General features: G+C 33.1%; 1 protein-coding gene across 6 annotated transcripts in view; it reads right to left on the bottom strand.

Annotated features, from left to right (window-relative positions):
• The window catches only part of jbug (filamin-type immunoglobulin domains fbug), a 166,294-nt gene that overhangs the window by 73,663 nt on the left and 71,802 nt on the right, over positions 1-20,829 (bottom strand). The window lies entirely within an intron of this gene.

Here is a 20,829-nt window from a genome sequence, read left to right as displayed (position 1 = left end):
ATACATTAAAAATTCATTTTATCAGGAGATTTTTTCAATAAAGTGTTTCAGGCGAACAATTATTGCTTATAAAAATAATTGTTATCCTTTGTGCTATGCATAAATAAAATCTTGTCTTTAAAAACATTAATTTATCAAAAAAATAATAAAAAAACTAATTTTATTTCTTTTGTAGTTCTAAAAAACGGTTTCATGTAACAGCGGTAATATGTATGATGCGTTGAAATAATTCTTGTTGGACACCCTTTGTAAAAGAAAACGGATTAGCTTTAACTAATACTGCTTCCAGGGAACATGAGCGATGAAAGATAAGATTTATGGTTTATTGGCAGTCAAGACCAAGCGATTGACCTAGGAGCACAGAGCGTACAGGCGATAAATTGCCTTATCCTATTGCAGTAACACGCCAAGCTTTTACTTCCTGCTTTCAGACGTTGATTTCTTGTTCTCTCTCAACGTAAAGATTGTAATTAATTTATAAGTCGAGAGTTGCAGACACCAGCTTTACCTTTGTCAGAAGACGCAGATTTTTTGAGATGCATCTTAAAATATTACCAGATGTATATTCTAGTAATATTTTCGTGGAGTTATAAATAAATTTTTCCAAAACTATTATGGTGTGTTACTTTGACAGGCATCATACCGATGTATTTAATGCCGCAGATAATAAAAACGAAGTAGATGGGCCATGAACATTATGAATGAAGACGCGTAAAAAGAAATGTCGCCAACATCGGTCACCGAATACGTTATTTACGTACAGCGATTACTGTATTATTTCATTTTTTTAAATTATTGCATAAGAGAATAAGGGATGTAAAAACCACGCAGGTACTGGTGTTGTTTTTTAATGCAAAGAACATATTTAGAGCAAAATATATTATAGTAGACCTTTTCAAAGTGAGCTTATGGTCAGTAATAGTGTGTGGAGTGTGACAATACAAAAGAAAAATAGTCAAATTAACCTCCGTTAGATAAAATAAATTTAGTTGAGTAGGTACCTAATCCATTTATTAAAATAACAACGGTGGTCATTAAAATGTTTTTATTCGAAAAGTTCGATCGATGGACAAAGTCAAGTACCATCACTAACTGATAGCTGATCGACGTTTCTTTACAGCGAACTGTTTTACCGACATCTTTTTAGGTTGGATTGGATTCGTTCGGAGCGAAAGTCAAATTAGTACATAGAAATAACGATGACCATGCATGATAATGCTAATATTATCTGCGTTTCTTTTTCCCATGGCAAATTCACTGTCTAATGTGTTAGTAGGTACCTGTCAGTGACGTTCCGTGACATTTTTCAGATTTCTATAACTTTCCATAACGAAAAGGTTTATTTTTGGGTTTCATCATTTTGTACGGATCAACAATTTGGGGTTATTTTTCAGGATGGAGACAGAGGAGCAATTTCGGTTTTACTCAAAAATAAGGAGTTGTCAGAGGTGATTCCGGTTCTACTTAAGGATAGGTAATTGTCCATAACCTTAAAATTAACGACTTTAGGGGCAATTCTGGTTCTATTGAGTATAAGAAATTGTTAAAAACTTGAGGGGCGATTCCAGTTTCACTAAAGTATTAGGAAGTTTTAACTTAAGGATGAGAAAATGTCCCTAACCTTAAAATGAAAGATTTAAGGGGTGATTCTGGTTTTACGCGTCATCCGAGAGAACTGGAAACACAATTAACGAAAAAGTCGTTGATTTTAAAATTAAGGGCAAATCCATATCCAACAGGAATAGCCCCTTTGGTATCTACCAACTTTAAAAAAAAATTAAATTATTAATTTGTGGTGAGCTCTGGCATCATGAAATATGCACAGTTGTAATCTATCTGAAATATCTACTTTATTTAACTGTCAAATAATAATATGTCAAATCAATTATTCGCTTCATGTTTTGCAAATAAAATATCGGGCGAAGCCGGGCATTAAATGAAAGTATTTAAAAATATAGATTTTAATATAAAAGGGCCACATCCCGATATTGTTTTTTTTTACGTATGCAAATTAGTAATTATTGGCACTGAATTATAACAAAGAAAATTTAACGTAGGTACCTAGCTGCATACACATTTAATTTTTAATAAACATGTCCAAAAACTTTAATAATAATATTCGAACGGAAGCAAACATTCCACTTTATCTTTAAAAATTCTTCAGAAGCTGTTAAATTTAATGATAGCAAACATGGTTATAAAAAAGGTATTTAATTGGCGAAAGGCGAAAGCAAACTGCAGCAATTAATTGGACCAAGTCGCTTTAAACTCCAATATAATAAACGCTCACCGTTAGCTTTAAATATCGGCCATGGACTATCAATTGTCTGAGATTTTTTATCAAATATTTACATGTGTTTTAAACGAGTATAAAAAAACTTGTCGACCTCACTTTTTGTTGGACAGCGTGTAGTAGAATTAAATAGAAATTGGATGCAAATTGATATTGGCTAGCAAAATTAACATAGCTGATTTGGAGAGTGTATAATATGAGCTGGACAACAGAAAAGAAAACAGAAAAAATGAAATATAGGAGCAAATGTTTTAATAGAAGTCTGTATTTAGTATCATAATAATACATAATCAAGAACAACTTCTTCAGATGTTGTCTATCGGTTTTACAGTCGGTTTAAAAAATATAGACAGCGCGATCAACTACTGAATTCATGATGTAGGTACAAGATGTATCACGGGGACACAGGCACTATAAACGTGATAAATTTATAATGATAAAAATCCAGAAAGATAAAAACTTTTTAAGAAACAACATATAAATATGGCTAAGTTAATATAACGATGACAAAATTATAAAAAAATATAAATACATGATAAGTACACCACCAATACAACAAACTGCAGTCCGCCTCGGAACAGGAATTCCTAGACTGTCAATATAAAGAACTTCTATTATACTAAGCTTTTCTTAAATGGTCATAAAAAATGAAAATAAAGTTTTGTATTCTAACACAGACTAATGAAAAAAAATACAAACCAAGATGGTTTTAAAGTACCGCGGGGATACTGAGGTAGAAATATCTACAAGAATTGTATAAATAACTGATTGAAATTTGATATGGAATTTTAGCAATCGTAGTATTCTTGTGAAATGAACAATATAATACAAACAGAGGAGCACAGCTAAATGCCGTGGGAACCGCTGATCCGTAACTCCATTGGTAGTATAGTGTAGTAGTAGGTATTCACCAAGGTCAATAATGATAATGATTTTAATGATGGTGCCGGTGAAAGTGAATGATAATGGCATGCCTTGTTTGGCCGACAGACCATGAAGAGTTTGTTGACACTGAATATAAAACTTCGACTAATTATTACAATTGTGATGACACCGAGCGACTTACAAATTGTGTGAAAAAATGGTTCAGTGATCTACTGTAACTTATGTGCTCCTGGTTGAGAATGCGAAAAATCGATAGTAAACATTACGGAGGCAATTGAAAATCTAGAATTATTAATAGGGACCACACGACGGAGAAAAGTTTAATAGTTTTTGGGATCTGATATTAGACGGCTGCACAAAAACTAAACGTAAAAAAAACACATTAACGCTTGCTATAGGTTAATCACTTCCATAAAAATATAGACACACTTCACCACAAACTAACATCTGCCATCATGGACATTGAAACACTATCCGAAACGTTGGCTAAAGAAGGAGGAAGCGCAACTCGGCATTATAACCCAAAAATCAATCACGATGATAAGAACTTTGATTAAATTTGAAACTCCAGTCAGTTTTACTTATTTTGTATAATAGATAGGTACATTATTTAAAATCTAAAAGTCAGTATTTTGCTTAAATCAAAAAACGTCGTAATATCGTAATTTACCATTACGATATAGTACAATAAAACTTATGTATTTAGAATCAATTTTTTCTATCTGAATATCTATATATTTTTAAAAACATATTTTTAATGGAGTTCCTTACTGCACTGCACTTGCTCTGGTCTGAAAATAATGGATCAATAATCTACTGTAACTTTTGTACTCCTGGTTGGGATTATGCAAATAATATCATTTATTATTTGTGTTTGTGTTTGTATTGTTAATTATTTGGAACCGCAGAATTAGGTATCATAATTCCATCAATCGAACTAAATCAATTGTCTTAAAATAATGGCGCAATGATCTACTGTATCTTCTGTACTCCTGGCTGGAATTATGCAAATAATATAATTTATTGTTTGTATTTGTTTGCATTGTTAATTATTTGGATCCGCAGAAATAGGTATTCTAGCCGTAAGGTCTTCAAATAATGGTACAATGATAAATACTGTAACTTTTGTACTCCTGGTTGGGATTATGCAAATAATCTCAATTAAAATTATATATTTATGTATTTGTTCCGCAGAACTAGGAATTATAATAATTCCAGCCATCAATCAAACCAGGCACCTAGAATCAATTTCTGAGTGGCAATGACTAACTTAAAAACGCAACTGTAAATGATTCGTGAGAAGAAATTCTTCATGGTAGATTTAATCTAAAAGATTTCTTAGTTAAGACGAAACAAATTGTCGATATTTCAATTTGTAATACTTTTTGTCAGAGCAAACAGATTAGAGTCGTGATCGTGTGGTATTATTATCAAAGGAACTTAAGTCTTTTGTGCACGAAATTTTATAAAACAGTCTTTGGGGTAATAAGCGTGTTTCGCTTCCTCTTATTTAACTTCGACTTTCATTAAATATAGACTTTCCAGTGTAGAAATAAGAGTTAAGACTTTCTAGGGCGTTCCCTACTTTTTCTATCAATCACTTGTGTATGACAATAATACCATATTGTTACTTTAAAAAAATTACATTGTATAAACCTTAATTTGATTCCGTATTTCAAGTCTTTCTCGGGGGTTTCTGGTTTCTCCTTTCAAACCTAAACACTCCTGGCACTAATAAGAACAAACTTTGAAATTTTCAGCGATATCGGTTGACTACTTTTCGAGTTTTGCGAGCGCATTATTAAGAAATTAAGAAATATACATATTAAGAAATATATATTATTTATTGTACATAACTGAATTGCTACATTAACAACATTTTATATTTGTTTAAAGAAAAATTGAAGATGTCCACTGACTTGGTATAATTGTTTCCCTCCATTAGTATTTTGGGCAAAGAGGAATACATATGGTAGTTAGACCCAGAATTTCTGCACTGAAATTTATCATGACTTTTCGTTTTATGTTGCGGAATCCGGAAGGTTATCAATTCTAGCAAATAGCAATACCGGACTTTCAACAAAATCATTTAGAATTTTGTATAGAAATACCAAGTCAGTGTAAATTCTTCTGTCTGACAATAATATTGTAGTTCAACATAATTGGTTGAATACCCATTTTAAAATTTATAAAACGTAAGAATTTGTTTTGTATTCTTTCAACAGCTTGTACATGTATATTTTAATGCGAAAAGAGGGTTTTAAAGATATGTCTTGAAATTATTACGCTCTTATCATGTGATGTTTAAACGATAAAGTTACTTAAAATCTGTGCATAATGAATGCAATGGAAATCTGATATCTCATGCGATGTGACAGCTTTGAATTACATAGAAACTAGAAACCCAAAGCGGTCATGTGACATTAAACTATTAAGTATGTTTACAGCAAACGGAATTTAAAGTACAGTAGGAATTTCACGTTAGGTAAAGGTGGCATTTATGGTTTATAAATCTCTTGATGCAAATGTTGATAGTTGCTGAACAGGATGGAATCTCTCAAAAGAGTTGAATGAATGGACATTTTTGACAATGGATCAACTTGTAAAAGTATTTTTTTGCATTTTAACATCAATAAATTTTGATTATGGGCAGGATGTACCGCTTTAAGAAGTTAGAGAGTTTAAGATGGCAAATAAGGAAAACTACAGCGAAAACGTTAAAGTAAAAGACAATGGATTGTAAATGATAGAGTAAGTTAGTCTATCATTATCTATTTATTAGAATAATACACAAATAACTTTGTTTACATCACTTTAATATATATAACCTCTACATGTTTCATGAACAATGTTCACCTCATCAGGAGCAAGTATATACTTATTAAAGTGATGTAAACAAAGTTATTTGTGTATTATTCTAATAAATAATGACATCACAAAGTGATAAGCTTTCAGAAGAAATTTTCTTCGAAAAATTAATATTTGCGAGTACGGAAACCAAGGCTAAAGTGTATAAAAAGTTATTGATTAAATATAGGTGAACATTGTTCATGAAACATGTAGAGGTTAAATATATAAAGAGATGTAAACAAAGTTATTTGTGTATTATTCTAATAAATAATGACATTACAAAGCGAAAAGTTTTCAGAAGAAATTTTCTTCGAAAAATTAATTATCTATTTATATAAAAAGGAGTGGCTCTGGCGGGCGGCGTCAATTTGGTTTTTATAAAAATCTGCAGTTTCAGAGATTGATGAAATTTTGCACACTTTATCTTCAAAACGAGAGGAAGGTCACTGTCTTCACGATATTTAGAAAAACCACCCCATTCCCTTTCCCCACCACTTACAGCAGAATTTTATTACTTCTTGATGAAATTTTGCACACTTGACGTTTAAAATAAAAGAAAAATTATAAAATACGGTTCCATGATAACTCAACACAGTGACAATTTAACACAACTTTAAAAAGTGATATAAGGCCATTAGAAACGATGAAAAAAAAATTAAGCCTAACCTAATCATTGTGATGATTTATCCGGTCACCACGAAATACATATGATTTCGAAAAACTTAAAGCCCCGTAAAGCCCCGGCAACTCCGGAGGCGTCAGCCAGTCTTATATATTTAAAGAAAAGCCTCTGTTTCGGTGTGGTTTTGTTTTTTTTATACAAATCTATAGTTTTATTCCGCGATTGATGAAATTTTGCACATTTGACCTTCAAAACAAGCGGAAGGTCAGAGTCTGCACCTTATTTAGAAAAATTATGTGTATATCCCGGATAAAGCCGGGAATTCGACTAGAAACATTTAAATTAGACATTCAGATGGACATCATGTTAAGAACCGTGCAAGATATCTCCATGAGAGTTAGAAAGTTTAATGATTAGATAAAGAGAAAGTTAACGTAACCGAATACAGAACGATAAAAAATGACAATCATTGATTAGAAAAAAATTATGAAAATATCAATCAGTAAGAAAGTTAAATGCATAAAAATCTAGAGAAATCCCAGTGAAAAAATATTGCTTAATATTTTTTTAAATATATCTATAAATTAATATCTTGGGTTTCAAGAATAACAAGTAAAATAAAATATCCACATGTGGTATCATGCTTGTCACGCTTCACGAATAATATTCATTAATATAGGTATACGTACCATAGAATTGTGTTCTTAGTTGGAAAGAGAAAGATCGCTCAAAGGTAAATGCACTGACGACCCAAAGAGAACTGTTGACTTTGGGATAAGTGATAAGAGAGAGAGAGATACAATGAATTAAATATTTACCAGAAGGCTTATAAATAAAAACAGTGGAAAAAGACATCAAAAATACGATCAACATATCTCCGCTATGTGCGAAATTCAAATTTAAAAATCGGCGGCTAAAGCCTCGGTAAGCCGTAAAATAGTTCCGTTTTTAAACGCTGAGGCGCTAGCAGTAACAAGTGTCAAATATGACGTTTACATAAGTAATTACGTACTTCCATCTCAAGGAAATTTACGTTAATTGCCTAATTTTATCAGTATGGACTATTTTATTCATCAAGCGATGAGGGATGTTGATGCTATTAATTGATAATAAATCTAAAATAGACTTATAGTCGGGTAAGGTATTATAAGAGGAATTTTTCAACGTCAAGACAGTTTGTTTTCAGTAGTTGTTCGTCATAGAATCCAGCAAAACAAATACTATTTACAATTAGTATTCTCGCATACAGCACCATATCAAAAAATCAACCATCAATCAATCAACTTATATTGAACCCGCATAAAACTGCGATCTCTCGATGACATTAGAGAGCACAGATATACCACTCACATAGACAGTAGTTTGGTTTTATAAAGAAAACACGTTCCTCTTTTAAAATCTTAGACAATACTTATGATGTTAAGGCTTATTTATGACATGTATACGGATTATGCTCCAAGCCGCGCCAAACTCAAAATTCCAACCAAGCTGAGCTTAAAATCAACTGATATACTGGGTTTATGATTGTTGACCTTAAATTTTTTTTTAAATGATAATGCACAATTTGACAGCCTTGCAACATTGAACACATTTTTTTTCAGTAAATGTTTCAACTGCCGAGTCATTTGAGGAAGTAGATAACATGTTGGCTAGACATCAAACTGTCTGAAACCTTGCAATGGTCAGACAGTTGGCACCAAGTGTCTTATTTGAAGGCAAACTTGTCTAGTAATCCGTCTACCTCTGCTATGGGAACATTCGACGACCTCCTTGGTGGAGCGGTTGAGATCCTTGGCTATATGGATCTGAATGTTGTGGGTTCGCAACTATAATTTAATAAAAGTCATTTGTGTCATTTCACGTAAAATTCATATAGGTAGGTACATGCAAATGTACTAAAGACATGACTGTACCCTAAAATAAAGCCCGAATCATAACGACGTAAGTAAAGCAGCCGTGCACAAAAATATGCGTTGCGCGGCCCTGGTGTATTGAACAGACCTGCGGTTGATTTTGCTCAGTTAAATCTTTAAAATAAAGTGGGAATCTTAACAACATAAGTGATGAAGTCATGTAAAATAAATATTCCCGCGTGGCCCGGCGTAATGGACGGACCTATGGTCGACTTCGCCACAGCAGGTCTACAAAAGCGTTATTTCTGTGGGTTTATTTGAATTATTTCTGATGAACGTGTTATTAAAATCTCAAATGTTTCTAGAGGGATCCTTCAGGAAGTTACTAATTCATCGTCTAGACAAATAAAATATGATGCTTACTGCTAATTTTATAGTTGAAAAACGTTTATAAAATTTTCAAACCGTTTTACATAAGATATTTTAATGGAAAGATACTGTTTTTATTCATCTTAAATCTCTCTATAAATATTTGAGATTTTAGTAATACGTTCATCAGAAATAATTAAAATGTGAGCGTCGAGCAAACTCCCGCTGTTAGAGTTTTATGTCGCCTTAAGGTGAGGCTTAATGCCATATCACTATTTTGATTAATCTTTATAGCTATTATTATAGAATTGGTGTATATTATGAATATAAAAAAATATGCTTTGGATAAATTGAAGGTTTTCCTATCGTTTCGCTTGAGTAGAATACAAATAAAAAAATAAATTACTCAATAAAAAATATAAATGTAAACTAATAATTTTTTTTCAATACAAATGTGTCAACGTATAAAGGAAACAACGTTTAAAAATACAGTATTATAGCTAAGATTATCTGTGACAGTTTCACTTGATTAACTTTTTTGCTTTCTTATAAATTTATTTAAAAAATAAATAAAAACTGTTTTGTGACTGAAATCGAACGTTTCTAGACTCCGTTTGTCAAGCGATTTTAATGCCTATTACCTACAATATAAGGTAGGTATATATTCCTTCCTACTACCTTCAGACCATAGATAATATAAATATGGGGATGGGCGATGAACCATCAGCAGTAGGATGGAATAAATGAACATTTTTCACCCATACTACTGCTAATCGCATATATGCACAGCGGCCGCGGCGCCCCGCTTTTGTTTCTACCCAAAGATATTAGAAGAACGAGATATGCTATGTTGGCCGCCGGACCGTAGGCGGAGTACTACCTAATTAGGGTACTTTGAATACTATCGGGACGTGTACGCCCAGAAATCTGTTCTATGTATTAGTGCGGATACCTTAGCGTAAGCGAAGGTGTGCAGTAGTATTGGTGAACAAAACCGGCGACACTGGGTAAAACAATTCCACACAGTATGAACTGCTCATAGCACATCTCGTTCTTATAATATCTTTGTTTCTACCTGAACACCAAACGCATAACTTTAATTGGCTCCACAGCTATGATAATCCGTGCAATTTGATCGCGGTTCGTGGACAACCGGCATGCTTCCTTTGTTTCTATTATCCATCCTTCGAACTCAATTTTTCGCCGAATTATGAATGCCAAAGTCACTGACCATATAACCATAGGCAGTTGAGCGCGTTATCCCATAAAACAATAATAATATTCATAAAACATTAAAGCATCCAGAAAATATTTATATAGAATGATGTTGCCATAATATGTCGTAGTGTCACTTTTGAAAGTTTCTGACCCCAAATAAAGTCCTGTATCCTACGCAAAACTTATTTTAAGATGTGACCACAGCCAATATGCTGACCCAGCAACTAGTTTGGTGTGGTAGCCTCTACCAGATTCTAACAACGGTAAATGAGTTATGACTGAGAATTGTCCATGTTAGCAGGTTCGCCTTCAAAATGTGGATAATCGAATGTATGCAACAATTTAAATGTTATTTTGATTGTAGTCATAGTTATAGCTTTTAAGAAATAATCAATTTTAAATATAAATCACAAATATAAAATCACTAGAGCGATTGGTGACATATATGTATACATTAACATATTATGAATGAAATGCCTAAAACCAAAAAAAAAAAAAACATATTATGAACGATTGGTGTCATGTACAGGATTTTCCAATAAGAGGTGTTATTTTGATATTCAATCGTAAAAGATCAATGGTTTCGTTGCATGTGTGGCACGTAGCGCCGTCTTGTTGAAAGTAAACGTTGTCCAGATCAATACCATCCAATTCCGGCCATAAAAAATCATTAATCATCTCTCGATAGCGATCCATTTACCGTAACTGTTGCTCTAGCCTCATTTTCGAAAAAGTAAGGTCCAATGGCTCCGCAGGACCATAAACCGCGCCAAACACAAGTCACACGTTGAGGATAGAGAGGCTTTTCAACAATAACTCTTGGGTTTTCCAAGCCCCATATGCGACAATTTTGCTTGTTGACGAAGCCACCGAGGTAGAAATGGGCCTCATCACTCAGATGATTTGCATTTGATTCACTTAAGTGAATTTTAATAATTTAAATGCGTTGTTGAAGCGTGTATCGTTCCATTTTTATTAATGGCGTAGTTTCTACTTGTCAAATGTTAAAAAATGACAGCTTTAAAAGTAACATCCACCGAAATAACGAGCTATTCAAAATAACACCTCTTATTGGAAAACTCTGTATATGCATTTACTATATTATTTAATTGATACCATTCCTCAAAATATTAATATGCAACTACTTACTGCGGTTTTAAGCCAATAAATCCACCAAGATTTCAACGTTTATCCCATATTTTTAGGTTCTATAAATTGGCACATTATGACAAGCGATTGCTCAAAACATTTTGCAAACTTGGCAAAATATGCTAAAAATCGCTCGAGTGGTTTAAAATTAATAAAATAAAATGCTGTTTTTATGTGAATAGTGTACAATAGTTACAACTCTTTCCAACTGTTAAAAGCCAGTGGCTGAAACGCCAAGTAATGTTTCAATTCTGAATGGTGGTCTCACAGCGATACTAAGATTGGATATTTACCTACCACTCTGGAGCATCCAACCCAAGATACAAATTCTTGAATTGCCTTCTAAATATCCTACTATTGCATACGATCATAAATTAATACGTGAGAACGGAATGTACCGGGAGCATCTCCTATTCTTTTCCTATATTCCTATTTTTCTCCCCTTTACCTGATATTTAGTTAAGACACAAAAAACTCTTACTCTTAAAAACTCTTATAACTAAGCAACTTTAGCATAAGAAGCTTTTTGGCTTAACTTTAATAAACTTCATTGGTATATACTTGTATTGTAGGTAAAAAGCTGTTTTATCTCACAAATAAATTTAGGACACCTTTTAAAGCGATACACTACGTCGTGTAATATTTTGAATCAAGCCGCCATCAATAACACACCTTACGTAGATGAAGATAAGGCTTAAATTCCCTCTTAACACCATTCATCTTTTTTGATTTATGCAAGAAAAAAACATGGCCAAAAAGTGCCTTTTATTTTATTTTGCGGATGTTCAGGCACAAATATTTAAATGTTTTTCGATCATTTTATAAATAACTTAATTTGCCATATTATAGGAACAATAAAATCATAACCGAAAATGGGTTTGTAAGTAGGAGATTTTGAACTTTAAAGCAGTTTTCAAAGGCGTTATACATTTTTTTTTCTTGGCTTATAAAAAGACTTATCTAAAAAATACTCGATTGTTTCAAAGGCCAGGATGTATTCTACTCGCAGTATTTAATCAAAGCATCTGAAACATTTCTAGGCGACCAAAATTTCAAACCAAAAACAGGTGATTTTGCATTACTACGTAGTGTATCGCCTTAAGTCACTCTCCAAGTAAATCGGAAAATTCAAAGATGTTCATTGTACAGTATTTAGCGAATATAAATTATTCATCGCGTTTGGGTCCCACCCAGGCGTCGTGAGTTCAATTTCTCGGCTGGCTAAGTCCTCCATCACAATACACGGATAAAACTAACTGACTAATTGCGAATTTACTAAGTATCTCTAATTATTAGTAATCCTGTTAAAAACGGGAGTGCAGGTCTTTAACGAATGTATTGATAGAAATCCTAATAGAGTGTCAGTAAAACGTCGGAACACGTGTTCACAAATTTTAATATTTTCTATTCTAATTCCTATACTATCAGGAGAAATGCAGTTGCACGAAAACTATAAGTTTAACATAATCCCGTTATTAATCGGATTTTAATAAATCAGCAATCATTTTTCTGCGCGTACAAGCAATAATTTCCGCTTATAATGAATGTATTAGGAGATTTTCAAATATTGTGGGGTTATTTCTTTACCCGGAATTATTTTTACTTTCTTTTTAAAACTAAATCTTTGATCTAATTTTAGTCGCAATATTTTGGTAAGCTATTGATAAAAATACCTTAAGAGGAAGCTACAAGCCAAAAATGTGTACATTTTTGGTATACCTTATTTCATGCACAAAACTGGTTGATTTATTTTGTAAATAATTTTATAAGATAGCAAAAAAGTTAATCAAGTGAAACTGTCAGATAATCTTAGCTATAATACTGTATTTCTATTGAAGAAAATATTTTTTATAGTAGTTTACATTTATATTTTATATTGAGTATTTTTTTTATTTATTTGTATTCTACTTAAGCGAAACGTTAGGAAAACCTTCAATTTATCTAAAGCATATTCATAATATACACCAATTCGTTGTAAAGATTAAACAAAATAGTGATTTGGCATTAAGCTTCGCCTTAAAAGACAAACAACGTAATAATACTGACCATAAAATCTTAAATTATATGTATGATCAACACTGTATTGTTTACAATAATTTATGTAAATTATTTAACATTATTACTGTACACATGCATATGAAAGACGCTACGACTCGTGCACATTTTCATAGTCAACTATTTTCAGAAGTGATACAATAGAATGACTGACCTACCGAAGCATTTTTTCGCATCATAAACACGAGAATAAAATTATATTGTTAATTAAAATAATGCATGATCAATTGTGAATATGAATTGTACATATTTGTTTGATCGATATATGAATAGTATATAGTAGGTAGAATTGAAGAAGAAATTTGAAATCGCCTGTTGTATCAGTGACCGAGGAACACCACGCATTATTTTTTTCCTCACTTTCCAAGTGACTTTTCAAAGATTTCACTGATTTAACCTTTAAAACGCCGACGTATCGCATAAGATACATAAAGTTTGACCCTCAGATAATATTTTTACATCATTTTATTACTTTCTTTGATTTTCATTCTTATTTTATTGGTATGTAATATCTAAATGATTGAATAATTTTGAAGAACAGAAACACGCTCGTCTACTTATCGATGACTAGCTGACGTGCACCCAGCGTTGCTGGGGGTTATCCTTAGGAGATAGACATATACAAATGTGGACTTTTCTGTAGGCCTGTTCGAGATATAAAATTCCGTTGTACATTATTTTGATGTATCTTATAAGGTTTAGCCAGCGTTAGCAATGTAAGCGCCCAAAAATAATTTTTTTACGAATTGATTACAAAACATCGACTTTTCTCTACTTTCTATAAACATAATATGCATGTATTACATATATAAACCTTCCGGAAGAAATTCTCTAAAGGATAGTGAAAACCCTATCAAAATCCATTGCGTAATTTAGACGAACTAAGCGCACAAACAGACAGACATGGAGAGCGACCTTATTTTATACTATTTATTGTTTAAACAATACAGATTACTATTAAAACTGTATTTATTCAGCGATACAATAAACAGAATTCATATATTTTTATTTTAAAAACTACAGTGTCATTATGATTGTCATTAATTACTTACATCGAAGCTTCCCATGATGAATATGTTAATTTTTTCAGTATTCTATGGCAAAAACTTCATTTTTTCGAAATCTATGTGACAGATACGAGTAGGTACAGTTCCGCAGAGTTGTTCCACTAAAAAATGCAGTTCCTTTTCCTTAATGATTATCTACGATAAAGTGATTTTTTTAATGCATTGAAACAAAGCTTGAAATACAAATTAATTAATGAATTTAATCTACCAACAATCACCTTACACGTGTACAGTACCACAGCGCGATATGGAGAGAGGGAAATCAACAATACCTTATTCTCGTCACATCTCTCAACTGCCTACTATCTGTGCTTACCTAGAAAGTTGAAGCAATTTGTCGCATTGCTACGACACTTTTAAAATGCTCGTTTTCTCTGGTGACTTTCTTAGGCATTCATTTCTACTAACGCAACAGTGAACACTAAAAGCGATGTAAGCTACTTGTGTCATAACTTTATATTTAATTTTTTGAACAACTTACTTACGAAACTTACTAAAAAAAAAAAACTCCCATGTTGTCTCTGAATGTTTTTTTTATCATTGACTATCAATATGCATTTAATAATAATGCATAATGCCTCTTTTATGAATACAATAATTTTGATATTTTGGTTATTTGCATTGATTTTTTACGGTGTTTCATCTCTGCCATAGGTCGCCCCAAGTGGTGCGCTACGTTTCGGGACTTAGAAGTGGTGCCCGGGTTCAAGAAGTAGGTTTATCCGGGTACCAACTGCATGACGGGTGGCATCTGTTGAGGCCGTATGAGAGAGACACGTTTTTACGTCTTCAGCAGGACTCTCTCGACCCATCGCCTTGCATCGCAGTGGGAAGGATGGATTCATACGTCACTCTTGGACATATTGACCAGATTCCTACCGACCCCTCATACCTTTTTCCTTCCCAGAACTTATTTTCCTTCCTTTCCGTAAATAGACCCTCCACATAGCACGACATTTTTTTAAAGCAATTTAATTTCAACATTATTTTTCGTCGGAAAGATTGAAATTTTGATGTTTGTGTCATTTTTTGCCACATACACATAAAATAAAATCATTATATCTGATATTCATTAATTAACGTACACGGTAGAAGAAATCGGGGACGCCCAAGGAAGTCATGGCACGACCAAGTGAATCAAATACTTGGGTCGGATCATGTCAAGAATCGGAATAACAGAAAAGTGTATCAAATGAGACGATACATGAATGTGAATGAAACCAGAAGTGATTGTCAAGCTAAGTCCATCCACTCTGCCTTTTCCTTTAGAGAAACGGTGTGATGGTTAATTAGTAAATACATATTGCTGTCATTTAATATGTTCAACGGACATCACAAATCTAACTTCACAGGAGTTCTAGTGTCAGTCCATATATTTACAAAACTCCGTAAATCAATTCAAATGCTACTCAATTAAAAAATTTAGTCCGAATCAAGAATGTAAGAGTCCATTGAGGTGTCCAACAAATTCCTTCGGCAAACTGCGAACATTCCTCGGTTAATAAACAGTTTCTTTGCCCAGTTGATTACGGTGACCTAAAAATAATGTTGACTCTGACTGAGAAGAAGTTAGACCTGTCAGATAGGTGGTAAGTGGTATGTAGCCACTGGTACCTACCTGAACAAATCTCTTACGAAACAGGTATAGCTTACAGTTCAAGCATAGGCCTATAGATTAGCCGGCAAATCATTATGCACACTTCTAGCAATTATCGTACAAGTTATATTTCTATATTTATCTAAACACAAAGCATTACTGATAGAAAACACTGATAATAATAATGTTCGGGTAATACATTTCTACAATGATCTATGTTATTACTAACTATGTAGATAATACACAGTACCATACTTACCTGGTACCGTACACATGAAGTTCCCGTCTTGAAAAGTTAGGTTAGGTTATTTCTGATACATTTATTTATTTTATTATTTGATTTGTTTATGTGTGAAACCACACGAGACTCCCAACTGCTCCCAACCGTCTGGAGCAAGAGAGACTTTGGCATCCCCAATTGGGGTATGTTGTGTAGCTGAATGTAGTTGGGAAGAGGAAGGTGGGGGAGTATTTGGCTAGACAGCGACCTTCATCTAATTATGATGATCAAGTATATAATACATAAGTATACACATCTAATCCACGCCACCCGCCTGGTACATACGTTTTTCTTTCTATAAATAGATAGAGAGACGATGAAGAGAGAGATTGAATTTTTTAATAATTTAGTTTGCACAATTCATCCTACTCGTTTCGATTCAATGCGAAGCATTTTGTCCATAATACTGAAGAACTGAATGCAAATTTCTTTGCAAGTATATTTTCAAAATGTCAGTTTCTCGTTAGCGATTAATGAGACCATGCGTATCAAATTACAAACCGGGCAAAATGACAAGCCGGCAAATAGGGAGGTACCTTTAAACAGTTACAATCCCGGTCAAAACGGCACTTATGGTAAACCTATGCATAACGAATCTAACCATATATATTATAATGTTACACCTAGGTTTTACGAGGCGATGTTTTTTATTGTTGATGTTACAACGATGTTTACAAATTAATGTCTAGTGTCAATAATTTATTGGAAGTCAGAAATGCAATCTTTTATTTTTGTTGTAAATAACGCTGTCTTTGTAGAAAAATGTGAAATTACTTAGGACGGATTGTTTCGGAGAATTTGAACAATTCATCAAATTTCAACGTTCACTTTAGGGTTCTGTGAAAGTCCTATTCTAGTTCTGTTATTATATCATTATAGGTTAGTTGCTTGACAGAACTGAAATCTTTCACAGAACCCGAAAATTAACTTTGAAATTTGAAGAATGGTTCGAATTCACTGAAACAACCCATCCTTAGAAATATGATTAGCATTCACAAGTGCACGTTCTTGTTGTTAGTGCAATTTTCAAGGATGGCGTAACATCAGATCTGATTTTCTTTAGCATCCTGCACGTATTTTGATAGACAATTCAAATTATTAGTGAAATATGTGAGATTTCTAGGTTAGATGTCAAATTCTATACATGCAGTTTTATTTTTATGTGAAACCGCACAAGAGTCCCAACTTCTCCATCTGGAACCGGTGATACTTGGCATCCCCAATTAGGGTAAGTTGTGAGGCTGAAGGTAGTGGGTAGAGGAAAGAGATAGGGAAGATGAAATTGAAAAGTACCTGGCTATTCAGATCTGTTCACCAAACACGGCCAAAGCCATTTCAAGAATCGTTTCGTTTCTGAATGGTGGTATTACACCAGGACGATACTCGGAGTATCTACCACACCTACAAATATACTAAATATCATTTTAAATGAGTAAATTATGAAATAACACAAATTAAACAAATAAAATATATTGCGCACTTCGGGATATGAACCTGCGACCTCCAGCTTGCTAGTCGAGAGCCTTTACCTACTAATGGATTATTTAATCATTAAAATTATTTGAATTAAATTATTTCGTGATTTATTTCAATGCAGAAATTCTGAGACTAACTACCACATGTACTCGTATTTATCACTAGCTGTAACCCGCCACGCGTATCTGTGGCTCAGTCTATTTGTGCAGATAGAGAAACAATAGCGTGCGTTGCTTTAACGTCAAACAGATGACGCTCTTTAAAAAAAAAGCATGTTTGTCCCAACAGATTGCGCTGATTTAAAAAAAGGTTGTTTTTACCTGTCACAGGTGACATCTATATAATATAGGTATATTAAATCACACGCTTATTTGAATGTAACGCTGTGTCAAAATATCAAAGCACTCGCTCAATAACTTCCAGAAGATTTAAGATTTTGAACAAACGAACATTAACATTTTTATTTACACACAGGGTTTTCCGATAAGAAGTGTTATTTTGAATAGCCCGCTATTTCGGTAGATGTTACTTTTGAAGCTGTCATTTTTTAACATTTGACAAGTAGAAACTACGCCATTGATAAAAATGGAACAACGCATTGAAATTATTAAAATTCACTTGAGCGAATCAAATTCAAATCGTCTTGAGTGATGAGGCCCATTTCCACCTCGGTGGCTTCGTCAACAAGCAAAATTGTCGCATCTGGGGCTCGGAAAACCCAAAAGTTATTGTTGAAAAGCATCTTTATCTTCAACGTGTGACTGCTTGGTGCGGTTTATGGTCCGGCGGAGTCATTGGACCTTACTTTTTCGAAAATGAGGCTGGAGCAACAGTTACGGTGAATGGATTGCGCTATCGAGAGATGATTAATGTTTTTTATGGCCGGAATTGGATGGTATTGATCGGGACAACGTTTACTTTCAACAAAACGTGCCATACAAGCAACGAAACTATTGATCTTTTACGATTGAATATCAAAATAACACCTCTTATTGGAAAACCCTGTAGATTTCCTAGAATTACTAATGGAGGTAAATAATTATATCGAGTCACTGGACATCTTCAATGGATAACTAAACAAATACAAAAGATTATTACTAAGACAGTTTAGTAATGTATAATACATACTGTATAACTTTAACAATTCATATGTAAAAGCCCCTAAAAAGGGCGTTAATATATCAATAATAATGTTACATAACCTGAAAATAAAAAAAAAATTCACAGATTTAGGAAATGAGATAAAAAGAATTTGGAATTCTCAGACTATAAAAATATTACCATTCGTTATTTCGGCTACTGGCATTATACCTAGCTCATTAATAATGTAGGCGTATTAGATCTATCAAAAAATTTATATATAAAAATGCAAAAATCAGTCATTTTAAATACATGTAGGATAACGAAAGATTTTTTAAATATTTATGTTGAGGGATCAGTAAGATTTATAGGCCCTGTTAGGAGTTCTACCGAGCCGAACCCTCTGATATGAAAATATCTGTAGTCGGTGAATTATTTTCCCATTTGATCTCTGGTGAGTTGACGTGTTGTTCATGTATTGTTTTGTATTTATTTTGCTTATATAATGCACTTGCATAATGTTGATTGACTAGATGATCATTTGTGGAAAAGTGTGTGGAAGGGTTTAATTTTTCCTATGGGGAAGATTTAACCCGGACATTAAATCGGAAAAGAAAATATGCCATATTGCTTGTAGATACCGACATAATAATAATTACAATAACATTTAAATGATCCTGGCGTTCTTTGTAAAAATATACTTTTACACCGATTAAAGAATTAATAATATCCCCCTGCACAATTTATTTTGCTAATATTTAGAAGAAAACATAGCTTTATTAATATTCTAAACATTGTATCATCATTCCTAGATAACATTATTTCTTATCCAGTTATCTACCCAATCACCCACATTGTACATCGCAGACCTGACATACCACGTCAAAAGTGCACACCGTACACAGAACACACTACTTCTTGCAAGCAGAGAGCAGTGTACAATTTATCTGGGCCACCTCAGCGGGTCAACAGTTATACCAGATTCCTCTCATCTCTCAGTCCAACCAATACCAACACTCCTCAACTCACTCTCTGGCCTCGCGTCGCTTTCATTTCACCTACCTCCCTCTCGCCAACACACATTCTCAACATCATACAGACTCACCAATACATAAACCAAAGTCAATCAAAGTAAACCCACCAAAATTTGGCAAACTCTGAAAGTCGCTACTCTAAAAAGATTACAAGACTTTTGACTAGTTTAGGATTGAAAAAAAGTGTGACATAAATTTGATCATTTAAATTTGAATAGAAAACGAAAAACACACCTCACTTAGGATTTCTGTAGTTTTACGAAAAGAAGAGAAAATCCCAAGAAGTTTAAAATCTTGTTAATCGCGTAAAATAGATTATTGTGGCTGGCTTATTCATGATAAATATGAATAGAAATTTAAAAAAATGCACCTTATTGTGGATTCTCTTTTATGATCAAATCACAAACTTAGCAAATTCAAAGACGTTTAACAGTATAATTTGTGACAATTGATTCGGTTGTGTACAGTAATTAGTAATTTAACATAAAATGCAAAAATGAAAATTATTTTGGATCTGGTAGGTAGGTATCTAGTTTGAAGATCAAATCGCAAACTTAGCAGGCTAAAAAAATCGCTAATTTAAAAAAGATTCAAAGACATAAGTCTTGTGAAACTTGGCTATGAATGATAAGTCAGTGTATTATTTATTGTATTATTTGTGAACAGAAAATGCTTACTTTGGAAACTGGTAGTTTGACGAACAAACCACAAACTTGGCAAACTCAGAAAGTCGTTAATCTAGATTTCAAGACGTTTAACAAGTCTCGCAAAACTTGTGATATAAATAATCAGTAAGTGGATTATATTTGAACAGAAAAGGCACATTATTCTGGAAGTTGGTAGTTTGACGATTAAATCGCAAACTCAGAAAGTCGTTAATCTAGAAAGATTCCAAGACGTTTGACAAGTCTCACAAAACTTGTGACATATAATGGCTGGTTTATTTATATATTATATGTGTGAATAGAAAACGCAAAAACACACCTTACGAAGGAATCCGG

This window comes from Hesperophylax consimilis, chromosome 26, assembly GCF_061612785.1.
Source record: "Hesperophylax consimilis isolate HC1 chromosome 26, BYU_Hcon_1.0, whole genome shotgun sequence".
NCBI lineage: Eukaryota > Metazoa > Arthropoda > Insecta > Trichoptera > Limnephilidae > Hesperophylax > Hesperophylax consimilis.
This window is presented reverse-complemented; position numbering and strand designations above follow the sequence as displayed.